Here is a 13001-nt window from a genome sequence, read left to right on the forward strand (position 1 = left end):
CCATGGAAGTGTCAGTTGCCTGCCTGTAAGTGGCCCCTGAGGGAGAGTCCCTTGTGTGTAGGTGGAGAGAAGCAGCCTCCCCTCAGAGGTCAGAACCTTCCTTGTACCTCTGTCTTTCCCACCAACGGGAGTTGGTCCAGCTCCATCACACTTGTGGAGCCTGATTTTACTATATGTTTCCCTCCCCCCTTCCAATGCCTCGCTACATCGAGTCCTCTGAACAAGTCTGTTTCCATGGAAACCATACAGTGACTCAGGGCTTCGGGACCTTCTCTGAACCAGATTATGACTATCAAATGCTCCCTCCTCACACCAATTCAGACTCCCAGTGTACAAGGATGGGGCACAGCAGATGGGCAAGAGGGGCTGGGAAGCACACAAACCAGGCCTCACTGAGAACCTGACACCTAGGGATCCTGCAGACTCAGTGGTCCCTCTTTCAGTGCAGCCTGACTTACTCCCTGCACTAGCACCCCCAATGCCACCCCTCTTTGGGGCCAGGGCCCTTGAGAGAGGGCAAAAACCTTGAATCAGAGCCTTCACTGAGCAGACGTAACATGGGGGCCAGAGTAGGAGGAAGTGGGCTAACTTAGGATGCTCAGAAGAAAACCATCAACCCAAAGCTTCACAGCCACTCAGCTAAGAGGGAAATCTGGATTTGGAGTCGGGGAGAGGGGTTCTGCTCTGAGATGAAGAAAGCAAGGTGTTAGGGGAAGGGGGGGGGCGTGATCTCAAAGCTCCAGCAATATTGGAAGGATAATCAGCAATAGCTTCCTCTCACTTGCACACCCCTCCTCACCCCACAGATACCTGGACTGCTGGTCTCGAGCCAACCCACCCACCAAGATCAGGGAGGACAACAAGCAATGAAAGTTTGCAGTGCTAGGCTCCTGCAGGGGTTCAAGACCCAAGGGCATATCCACCCCCTCCTTTCCTCAGCAGCTCCCTAAAGACCCAAGAGAGCGGGGAATAGACTAGGTTGGAAGCTTGATACCTCCCTGGTGAATCCAGAGTGTGAGTCATGACGATAGAAGCACTTTGAAAAAGAAACAGGGTCATCACGATGCCTAGAAGTGTGGCAGCTACCAGGGACTGGAGCCTGGGAACTGCCTGCCAGGTAAGATCTCTTTGTGAGACAGCCTGGCCCCATCTAAGGAGCTAAGGAACCCAGGAAAGTATCCCCCCTGGCCTGGAAAGTATCCCCCTGGCCTACGAGCCCATCTCTATTTGCCTCTTACATTCACTGGTTTCTTTGGTTTTCCCAAGCTGCTCCCGGCTCCCTGACCAGCCAAGGTGCTTGCCTCTTGCCACCATCATAGGTCTCTTCTGTCCCTAGGCTCCAGAAGACAGTGGGCTGAATTCCTGTCACTGTGTGGACATGCACCTCCCCTGTCCCCGTCTCAACCATTCAGCGGTCCACTATAACATCCTTGGTATCTGGACCCCAAAAGCCTCGGTGTCCAGAAGCCTCTTTCTTAAACGGTTGTTAAGCCCATCAGGAGGCGGGTACTAGGAATGTAAACCTGAAAAGGGGGCAGACCTGGAGTAAGGAGAGGTGACATGGTGAGGTACCTGAAATCAGGCCAAGGTGCCACCCTAGCAGGACTGTGAGGTCTTACCTACCTTCCTCAGATAACCTTTTAACCTATGGATTCCAGCTATGGCCACTGCCTATTGTTACTGTAAAGTCAAACACTATGTCCCTCCCTGGACCCTGAAAGAAGCTGACCACCTCATCTCCTACTCAGAGAGGAGCTAGGATTGTTTTGGCCTCGTGTGGGGAGCTCTGCACAGTCAGGCGGCCCCAGTCTCCTAAGGGCCCAGCCCATCACCAGCATAGCAGAAGCCAATACAAGACCAAGGCTAGAAGCAAGAAGCCGGGACAGCGCTTTGCCTCAGGGTGTAAGCCTGGTTTGGAAAGTTAGAGGAGACACGGGAACCTCAGGGTCTCTGGCAGCCTCGACCGCTCGCATCTAGCAGGCTGTTACATGATGAACCTGGAGCAGACACCCGAGAGCGTACCGCAGCAGAAAGGGAGCTCCGGGCTGACGTTTATCCCAAGTTTGCTTGCCCTCACCAGAGGAGGAGGTCAGGGGCGATCGAGGCGCTCCCGGGAGGGCTACCAGCCCCAGTCAGCCCCTCCCAGCGCCCAGCACTCGGCGGTCCCCCGCCAACGCCTCCGCGCACCGCCGGGAGACACCAGCCCAGAGCTAGGGGCGTCTCCCGCCGCGCCCGCGCCCCTCCCTGCTGCTGCGGTGCAGTCCGCTCCCGCCTGCCCCGGGGCCCGGGGGGCCCGGCCGATACCTGGTGGCGGGCGCGCCAAGAGCCGCTGCAGCGCCCAGCGCCGGCTCCATCCTGGGTCCGGAGTCAGGCTCGCCAGGGGGCCGCGGGTGGTGGTGGCGGCGGCATCCTCCTCCTCCCGCGCCCTGCTCCTCGGCCTCCCTCCTCCCAAGCCTCTTCCTCCGCCTCCGCGCGTCCCTTACGGGCCCCTCTCCATGGCCCGGGGGCTCTAGCCCCGGGTGGCTCGCACAGCACAGTGCCTTTTCCTGAGCAGAGAGAGAGCGTGATCGTGAGCTAGAGGGGCTCAGAGCCAGCCACCAGGACCCCGAGCACTGCAGCCCCAGGCTCCGGAGGACAGCAGCAGCCACGGAGGCCGGAGCCTCACGGAGTACCCTCCTCGCGTCCCCGAGCCGAAAGCGGCGGTGGCTGCTTCAGCGCGGAGCTAGCGGGTGGCAGGCGCTGCGGTCCCGGCTCCACCCCCAGCGCCGCCCGCCCCCTCTCCGCCCGACCCCGTCAGCGCGCGCCCTCCCGCCCCCCTGCGCAGCCCAGGCGGGGAGCTCCGGGACACCACCCCACTAGCAGGGCTCCGAAGCCCACCCACTGGAGGGCAGAGGCAGCCACGCCCACCCCTTAGTTGAGGACACCAAGCGGTAGCAGCACCGGTACCTCTTGGCCTGCCCTCTCCCCCACACCCCCACTAGTGAAGGCATGGCTATATCTATGCAGCCAAAGCCTCTGGATACCCAAGTCTGGCTACAGCCCCAGCCTGACCCTGACTCCTTTCCCCACCCAGGGCAACTAGAGACTCCCGAACCCAGAACTGAAGTTGATAGTCCACTACATATCCCTCCTCCCTGCTTTTCTTCCTTCACCCACAACTAAAAAAAATGTTTCACTTGCTCCAGATCCGTCATCCTTTTTCAGCAGGGGCTGGGTGGAGCTGGCCGGTTAGTCGGACACTAGAGTTCCTTTGCTAGAGGGAGCCTTCCACTCTGCCCAGTCCCTTCCCCCTAGGATACGTCTGTCTTCCCAGGTAGGAGCCAATCCACAAGCTGCACTTGTGGGATCAAAATAGCCACAAAGCCCTGACACTACACTGGTCCTTCGTTCTCTGCACTCATATTGACTGAGCATCTCCTGCATGTCATAAGCACCAAACACTAGCTAGTGACAAGAGAAACATCCCTGAACCCTCAGTGTGGCCTGGAGGAAAGACAAAGCAAGTCAGCAGAGGGATGCCTGTGGCCCCGAGCTGGAGAAGAGGGAAAACACACTTGTGCCATTGGCCAACAAGGCTTCCATACGCACAAACCCAGACTCCATCCTCACCTGAAGATGTGTACGTCCCCTGCAGGGCTCTGAACAGGAGATTGTCCAAAGGCAGTGGTAGACTTTGTCCAAAGTGGTAGCGATTGTCCAAAGGAGTGGGCTTCCATCTCCACTGGCTCTTAAGTCTCCAAGAACCTCTCATTTCCATACGGTCTGTCCATCCGTCGCTTCTAATACAGTACAGAGAACAATAGGGTTTTAAAATGGGGTTATGTTCACCTGGAGGTTCCCAGTGAAAAGGAACTTTTGTGGGTCTGCTGTGTGACCGCATGATGCAGCCTCTCTGTGCCTCAGTTTCCTCATGGAGGAAAATGGAGATGTTGTTTCTTACCTCCTAGGGCAACAACCACCATGTTAGATGTTTGTTGTGGGATAGATGTTTACTTGCTCACGAAGAAGGGGATAACAACGTCTAGGATTCTCTGGGAGACCCCCAGGGGCATGCCTTCAGAAAAGTCTCCACATGGAACCAGATGACATGAAGGCCCCTGCTCCAAAGTTCTCAGTAAGCCACATGGCCTTGGTTACTATTACCAACTCCTAGTTATAAACTCCTGTCCCCACCACCTCCTCAGAGAAGGCAGACATCACCTTTCCTGACATCCCTGAAGCAGCAGCTCCAGCTGCAGCTCTACCCAGGACCCCATCACCCCTGCAGCCAGAGCTATAGGACCAGTCCTCAGACCCAGAACCAAGGTGGCCATGAGGGTTCAGTCACTTACCCCAAGGTAAGTGGCTATGTTCTGAAAAAGGCCAAGGAGAGAAAGCTGGCCTTGCAAGAGCACTCCCAGTTTCAGACCCCTCCCATTTGTCCATGGACAGCCTGGCTCCCATCACCCCAGATGAGCCAGAACCATCTCTTTCACCTAGGTTAATCCTGGCCTGAATCTCAGCTACACCAGAATAGTCAGGGCTTAGAGGCTCCTCTATCCCCCACTCTCTGATCCCAAAAAGTCATTTTTCAAACTCTGCTGTATTTTGGATGGAAAGGATGGTGAGGTTAAAATGTAAAGAGGGAGTGGAATTGGGGAGAAATATATTTAAATTCTATAAATGGACAAATACCAGGTCTCCTGTGTACCATGATTCTGTTTCCAGCTACCTGGGATTGCCCCATATAACAAAAACATGTTTCTTAAGTGCCTACTGTGTGCAAGGCACTGTGGCAGGTGCTGTCAGGGAAAGGAGAAACAAAGGCTTTGTGCTCCGGAAGCTTGACTCCTACCCAGTGAAACAGCAAATAGTCACGGAAGGGGGTAGGGGAAGGGCTGGAGTGATGCTCCACTCCAGCTATAAGAAGAGCACATGCTGCTTTACAGAGGACTCTTCAGTTCTCAACACCTATGTCAAACAGCTCACAACTGCCTGTGGCTCCTGCTCCAGAAGGATCTGATGCCCTCTTCTGGCCTACACACACAGACACAGACATATGCACACATAGACATACTATAAAACAAAAAAGGGGGCTTTTGCTGTTTAAAAAAAAAACCTTTAGAAAGAATCACTGAAAATTTGAATTTTCCTAAGTGGCCTGGGAAGTCAGGGGAAGATAAAGCCTTGGAAGGTCATTCAGGAAGGGTTTCCTGGAGGAGAAGGAAACTCCAGAGCTATAGCTGTGGGATGGACAGGGCATACAAGGCAAAGGAGGAAACAGCAACCAGCCTGACTCTTTGAGAGTACGAAGGCTGCAGTAATGGCTGATGTGGGGCTCTCCCCCACTGAACCAGGCACTGAGCTGTTCACCTCATGGAGATTATTTTGTTGGAACCTCAAAAGTAGCCTGAGGTGGTAGGAATTGTCATTCTCTCTTTTAAGGACTAAGGATTCTTGTGATTTGCCCAATTTGCAGAACTGCTTAGCTACACAGTAGCCAAGCCAGGGCATCCCACTGGGGGCCACACTGGGCCACCCTGGCTCAAGGAAGTATCCTAAGGAGGGACAGGATGCCAGGTGAACCCGAGGGTGGAACTTTCAGAGCCCCCAAATATAGAAGCTTCCTTGAATAGAGCTCCTCGGTCTATTCAAATATTCAAGAATTCAAAACTAGGCATTTTCTCCTCTTTGGCAGCATTTTGGTCTCAGAGGCAATTGGAAATGTGTTAAGGGATTTGGGGGTTTGGCATTGTGGAGCTTTAATCTCTTTCAAGGGTCCATTCGGTGGCAGTCTGGGCCACCCTCCTTGTTATTTCAGTCGGTTCTGGGAGATTGATGGCCCAGGCTTTGCTTCAGGATGTGCAGCAGAGGTGCTCCAGTCCATGTCTCCCTGGGACACTGACAAGACTACAAGCTTGCAGAGGGCAACTCTCAGCAGTCTCTGGACTCCAGGCCCTTGAGAAAAAAGTTCTAACCAGACCGCCCTGAGCAGGTCAGGGAAAAGGACTCCTGCAAAGGAGGGTCACTCAGTGAGAGGGCTGCTGGAGAAGCTTGGGTCCAAAGAGGGCAAACAACTTACCCAAGGCCACACAGGAGATGCATTTAGCCTCACCTCGAGTCTAAGACTTCCTGAGAGAACGGGCTCATACTCTTCCTGCTTCTGCCTCCTTCTCCACTTCAGATGCATTCCTTTTCTGGATACATTGGAGGGAATGTCTCCATGGTTGGAAGGAAACACATATTTGAAACCTTACCTGTGACTGGATACTTGTTAGACCCTCAACATTACAGTGTGGAACTGTTCCCTCTGCTCCTCTGTGACCAGAGGTTGCCAGCCCTGGTGAGCTCATGGCTTCAACGGGACAGGCCATTGCTGAACACACTTGACTGAGCCCACAAAGTCCCCCAAATGAGGCTCCTTGAAAGCTGCCTCCCTGCTGTGCACACAGAACTGTGAATTCCTCAGAGGGACACTGTGCTGTTCCCAGACCAGTCGATCACCAGCCACCTCTACTAGCCATCTGTTGTGTTCTTTGCTCCTGCAGAGGACCTTGAAGGGTAGGTCTCCCTTCCCCCAAGATGCAGGAAAAGTACCATCTTCCCAGTACCCTGTGGCACAAAACGACAATACTACAATAGTCTCCAGTGACTTTCATGGCAAATAGCTTGTCCTGCTGGCAGCTGTAACCTCTAACTCCTGGTCTCAAATCCAGGCTAAGGGGCCCAGGACAAAAGTCCTTCTCCCTCTTGACTGTCTTGATCCTTCAAGCCACTCCAAAAGAAAGTCCCCTCCTTCCCAGTTACAGAACCAAGTCCCCCAGGGAGAAGAGAGGAAGCCACCAAATCCTGAAAGGGAGGGAACAGAGAAGCTAAAGGGTTTGCTCTGGTCAGGAGCCAGACCAAGACTTGAACAGCCTTCTTGTGACACACTTGTTACTGAACAGCTAGCTCCCAGCTCCACACCACCTACAGAGGCTCTTGGCTTCCCTGAGTCTGACGGGGAAAGGGAGGAAGAGCAATCTACACCGAGGATCAGGACAGAGCAGGCAGGCTCCAGGCTCCATCTTCCTTCCTTTGACCTCACGTGGTCCAGAAAACTCTTGCCAAGATAAGTGGTATCCAAGTCCCCTAAGTTCCCAAAGGAAGGAGAGGTTGGAGAAAGCCAAATGTCCACTTCCTTCTGAAGAATAAGCCTGCTCTGGCCATCCTTTGAGGAAAAGCCTTTCCCAGCCCACTCTGCTGGCCTTTGCCACCCTTAGCTCTGTGCCACGAATGAAGATTCAGAAGCCTGGCTAGGGACATGTGTGCTTTGGGACCCAGGACTTGCTTCTCAAGGTTTACTCCACAGCCTTCCTGCAGGGGGACTGGAACAATGGCCTCGGGCCTGGGTCCAACTTATTTAAGCAGGCTCACCACCACCACCGCCACCGCCACCACCACCACCACCACTGCCACCACCACCACCATTTATCTGGCACCAGAGCCAGCTCCTGGGAAACTGACCTCAGAGTCCTGAGGAGGCAAACACTCTGACCCAAGAAAGCAAGCTCTGTAGCCCTGAGCCCCTGTCCCTTACCTAATAACAAGATGATACTGGGATCATCTCATGGGCCCTGAGGTTAAGAGGGTAATGGAGGTCGGGGACAAATTAACAGGAGAGGAGGACTATGGACTAGAATTAAAATTCCTCTTCTGAGTGGTTCTCAGGCCTCTATGGGCTGTTTCTATGGTGAAGGGAGCCTGACCCCGGACAGAGGGGCTTGGGGGGAGAAAAGCTCCTGGACCCAAGGCTCCCACCTCTGCTCCTGCCCCACTGTCCTGGATGAGGCACTTCAGCACAGAGTATGCAGTCAGGCTCAGAGCCTGGCAAGTGCCAGAAAAAAGGAGACAGCAGGCAATACCAGTCGCAAGCCCTATGGACAAGGCATCCAAAAGGTGGCAGAGACTGAAAGGGAGGTTCAGTATCTAGGTCCAGGGAGTAGTTCAAGATCTTATTCTGGGACTATCTGAGCTCACTGGAGCCATACTCTAGGAATAAGAGCTATCTAGAACAGTCCCTGACTTCCTCACACTATTAGCCTTCGGGAAGCCTCATTGTTGCCTGAGAAGCCCAGTCCTGATACCCCTCCTTGGTCTCTGGCCTGCTCCTTTCCAGTCTTCCCTCCTTCCTGCTTATCTGTCCACTTCCTGTATCGCTTGTCGCCACCACCCTCCTTTGCTCAAGGGGTTTGATACTTTCTGGTCCCCAATTCCACCTTGCAGCAAGCCCTAGTTGGGGTTGAGAAGGTTGAAAGCACTTCTGGGACATTCTCTACAGGCAGGGGCAACAGGCAGGGCAGGAATCCAAAGGGGAAGGCTTGATAAAGGGCCATTTCTGAAATCTTGCTCAGGATTCCTTCACCAAAGTGACCTGGAGTGTCATACCAAGAAAGTCCCGGAGGCTTCCTGAAGAAGGAAAGACCTAGCAATGAAGGTCTCTAGACTCCTGCCTCCATGGGCCCCTCAACTGGACTGCCCACACTCACACATCCCAGGAGAGAGATGGCAAAAGCATATATGCAGAGCCAATGTCTCTTACTTGGACTGCAGCCTCTTATCTCAAGACACTACCTCAGAGGCCATCATCTGCCCTCATTCTGGCAGTGTAGAGTACAGTGAACACCTCTTCGCTTCTCCTGCCAGGCCAGGAGGAGCTCAGATTCTCTCCCTTCCTCAAATGCAACTTCACCCTTCTCGCCAAACAAGATCGAAAGCCATTATCATCCAGTTCCCTCGGGGTTCAAATTTCCTCTCCATCAGATCCAAGGCCCAGAGATGCTTGGAAGGCTGGAAAAGACCTACTATGCTCAAATCTATATAAACAGTGCTGCAGAGACTAAAACGATGTTCAGGAATCTAGAGTGTAATGATTAAGACATCTGTCAAGGAGATCTCCTATTCCTAAGTCTTTCAAGTCAGTTGGAGGCTCTTCCAACCAATCCCTGAGCTCAGATTACAACATCAATACCATCCAATCCAGTCCCCACCACAACTGCAATAACTAACCATTAGGAGATAGTAGGCATGTAGTCAAAGTGCCTCCCTTGCCAGGCCAGGAGTAGCTCAGAATCACTCCCTTCCTCTCTGTGAAGAATAGTAGTCCTCCCTGACAACTCTTGGTCAGAGGACTGAGCTCACTTCTCCCATTGGACAGCCCAGGCCTAGTCACTGCCACACCTGCAGGGCTCTGGGAACTCAGCCCAGGAACAATGGGGCCATTCACTCCACCTAGCCTGTGCATAGTGACCCTCTTGGTCTGCCTTGGTGGTGAGACAGTATATTAAGTGTGTTCACGTTGGGGGTTAGGGGCAGGGCATGTAGAACTGAAGAGCCCAAGCAGAGACAGCAGAAGGAACGCCAGGCAGGGATCACCAATCACCTTTATTGAGCAATTACTGTATACATACATTATCCTCACAACACCCTGTGATTCAGTTCCAGTATAACACCCCAATAATATTTGTTGTTGCCAGGGCCTTGTGCATGCTAGGCAAGCACTCTACCACTGAACTACATCTCCAGCCCTTACGCCACATTTAAAAAAAATAAAAGAAAGAAAGAAAACAGAGGTGATAGTGACTTCTACACAGCAGTCTTAACTAAGGAGAAGCAAAGGTGGGGGGTCTTTCTGAGACCCCCATTCTTAAGGGTTGCAGTCACATGGGTGTGAATGTCTGCAGAGGTCCACTGTGTGGCCTACTGAAGAACCTGGCAAAATAGGAAAAACATGGTCTATGTTGCAGCCATGAGATGGAACTTTTTCCAGCCACCAAAAATTAAATTTCCAACAAGGAAGTGCTTTGGATCTTCACATAGGGTTCCCAAAATAGTCCATTAAGTGGAAAAGAACAGCATACAAGTCATTTTGTTGCAGACACATATTCAGGCACATATTCTAAAATGCCATCTATAACATGTTAGTGTGTGTAGATCACCTCCAGATAGACCCATAGAAACCACATCTGCTCTGGGGAGAGGATCCACCTGGCTCCATACAGAGAGGGAGGAGGAAACATTACCACAGGTCCAGCTTTTGCTCCACCCATGGGAGCAAATTACTTATCCAAAAATGAAAGGAAATTAAAACAAGCGATCAGAGAGTCTGGGCTGCAAGTTCCCAGCTGTTATTGCCAATGGTTTTTGTAACCAATATCATCACACAAGCCCTTCTGGCTATGGATGCTTCCCCCAACACCCCCCCTTCCCATGGTCAGGGCTGACCTCCACTATAGACTATCCAGGACCCACCTGTGACCAGGAGATGGACCCAGGTTGAAGCACCAGAGCAGCTTCAAACCTCATAAAGCCGAGCAGCCCCTAGACCCCTGAGCAAGATGTGTGCTGTAGGATGCTGATATTTCATCCTGGTTTTCCAGCTGACGGTGAACTCCCCAGGTTACCGCAAAGCCCAGTGGCTTGAGGCCAGCATCTCTGCCTCCTCCCTGGTGTCTGCAGACAAACCCCAGCTAACAGTGGTCTGGGCCTGAGGACATTCCAGAAATCCAGGCTGAGAGGCTTATAGGAAGCTGTCGCCTAAGCTAAGAGACAGGACATGAGAATAAAGGCAGAGAGAAGCTTTTGCCGACCAACAGCTGAGCACATGGCTTCTTGAAAAGATCAAGTGTGACTCGCTGTCCTGCGTTCAAACCCCATTCCCACCAATGTCTTGGCCTTCAGACCTTAGGCAAGCATGTCCATTTCCTTGCACCTGCTTCCCTATTTTTCGTAAGTAAACAATGACCTACTCTCTATTTGAATGGTTTTGAGAACTGAGTCAAAAGTGACCCCTAATCCCTGAGCCTAAAGCAAAGTTGGCATGGCCTGAAAAGAAACCTCAGCCAGCAATAGGATCTTACTATCAAGTTCTAGAGAGTAACCAAGAGCAGTAGCCTGTAAAGTTTAGGGGCGTAGGGGACCTCACCAGCCATTTATGACCCTGAGCTTTTTGTGTATCAGCCTGAGGTATCTAGAGCCATTGTTATACTCCCTTATAAAGTAACTCCATTTAATGCGATCAGCCGGCTTCCTGATGCTGCCGGAGTGCCATGCCTTCCCCACCATGATGGACTTCTAGCCCTCTGGAACCACAAGCCAAAATAAATTCTTTCTTCCTTTAAAAAAAAAAAGAAATCCCAGGAGAAAGTGCTGGAGCTAGAACTTTATTCATTAAACTGCTAAGAGCCTTTGTTAATTAAACAAGGCCTGAGTCTAGGCCAGCCTAGACCCATTTTCAGAACAGAGTTTTGTTTTTTTCTGTCTTTTAACAGTTTACAAAATGCTGCACCTCACCCTGAACCTGTGACTGAGTGTGTCCCCTGGATTCCCCCTCCCTACTACTACTACACACACACGCACACGCGCACACACACACTCGAGAGTTGTCAGGAAAGTGAAAGTCACAGAGCTGAGTGGCTCTGGGACGTCAAAAGCCTGTCTCTAAGCATCTAAGAGAAACTGAAGGGAGGACCATGGGCAGTCCTGAGCCAGCGAGACCGGCTCCCGCCTGCAGCAGCAGCTCCCCTAATCATCTTTATCTCACAGAGTCCTCACAGCTTCACACTTCTGCAGGCAACCTGCCACCAACACACTGACCAGGAGGCCAGCAGATGTAGGCTGGGCTGGCCTAGAAGCCAAGTTGTGAACCTCTGAGCTTCACACGGAGATGAACTCCTGTCTGAATGTGGATTCTTCAAAGACCCTGAGCAGTGGCACCAGCAGACAGCAACTCCTCTTCCTCATCTGTCCCCACTCACCTTGCCCACTGCCTTGAGCCCTTACTCAGCCAACACAAAGGATCATCAGTTCAGCTCAGAGGCCATGAGCAGGCACAGAAAAAGTCAGAATGAACCAGTAGCATCCCCCCCCCCACACACACACACCTTCAAAGAACTGAATGCCAGTATAGTAGGTATGGGGTGTGCTGGGTTTGGAGTAGACACAGTATGTCGGGAACCAGGCAAGATGATGGCAAGTACTGGATCTAAGGAGGAGCTGAAGACCATGGAATTTGGAGGAACAGATTTGTTCTGTCAAGAAGGGGATCTCCTGGAGACCTTATCCTGCTCCCTGCCACCACCACCACCCCCAGAGCACCGCATCAACCACTCCTGACACCATTAGGACAAACAGAGAGGCGAGTGAATAGAAATGCCCCATTTTACAATTGAGCACACCAAAATTCCAACAGTCAATCAGCTCAGAGCTAGGCAGGTGCCCAGGACCAGCTGGGATGAGATGCCTCCCCAACACAGTGACTAACCTCACCAGGGCCAGCCTCCCTCATGTAGCTAAGAAGCTTCCCACTTGCTATTCCTTAGCAGACAGGCTCACATCTGAGGTTATGTGATCTCCAAAGACCCTAACACAGTTCCATCTCTCCTTCACCATTCAGTCTATAGCAAAAATGCTCTCTCCAAGAGGCTCTGGTAGGATTCAGCCATTGGCCCAGCATTATTACCAAGTGCCTCATCTCTGCCCACATGTAGTATCTTTAAGTGCCTTTTCCCTCCCAGAGATTGAAGATAAAATGGGGTCTTATGGAGTGAGCTCACAGGGTTATTGTGGACAGCTCACCTAAATAGTCCAGGGTGAGTTACTTCTGCTCCTCTCCAAGGTAGCTAGACTCCTGTCGCTCACTCGGCTGTTTTCCAAGGAACAGGGCTAGAACACACCCATTCTGGCACCATTAGGTGTCTCCCCACTTTAGGTGCTGACTCCAAACTCTCTAAAGGAAAGATATCTTTTAAGAGGACAACCTCTCCCAATAGCAGCCTGCAGGGCAGGCTGTGGGAACAGCAAGACAACACATTCCAAGGCAGCCAGATACCCAACATTTCCTAACCTGTTCCTCACGTCTGACAGAGAGTAGGAGCTGCTAATCCCAACTGAGAGTGGAGAGAAGGAGGGAGAGCCCAGACCTGGAGCACAGGGAGACAGTTTAGCTCTGAGGAGCCAAAAGAAGTATCATGGAGGACCCCTAG

The 13001-nt window shown here is 52.3% G+C and overlaps 1 protein-coding gene across 2 annotated transcripts in view; it reads right to left on the reverse strand.

Annotated features, from left to right (window-relative positions):
- The window catches only part of Chst1 (carbohydrate sulfotransferase 1), a 60226-nt gene that overhangs the window by 12814 nt on the left and 34411 nt on the right, over window positions 1-13001 (reverse strand). Inside the window, exons 2-3 of one of the 2 annotated variants that reach the window (XM_028778623.1) lie at window positions 6095-6176; window positions 3610-3779 (exon numbers count right to left, since the gene is read on the reverse strand). The gene's annotated coding sequence lies outside the window, so the exon portion shown is untranslated. Of the gene's footprint in view, window positions 1-2304; window positions 2710-3609; window positions 3780-6094; window positions 6177-13001 lie in introns of those variants that run through there. The other variant, XM_028778621.1, reaches the window with a different exon arrangement.

Source organism: Grammomys surdaster, unplaced genomic scaffold, assembly GCF_004785775.1.
Source record: "Grammomys surdaster isolate TR1022 unplaced genomic scaffold, NIH_TR_1.0 338, whole genome shotgun sequence".
Classification (NCBI taxonomy): Eukaryota; Metazoa; Chordata; class Mammalia; order Rodentia; family Muridae; genus Grammomys; species Grammomys surdaster.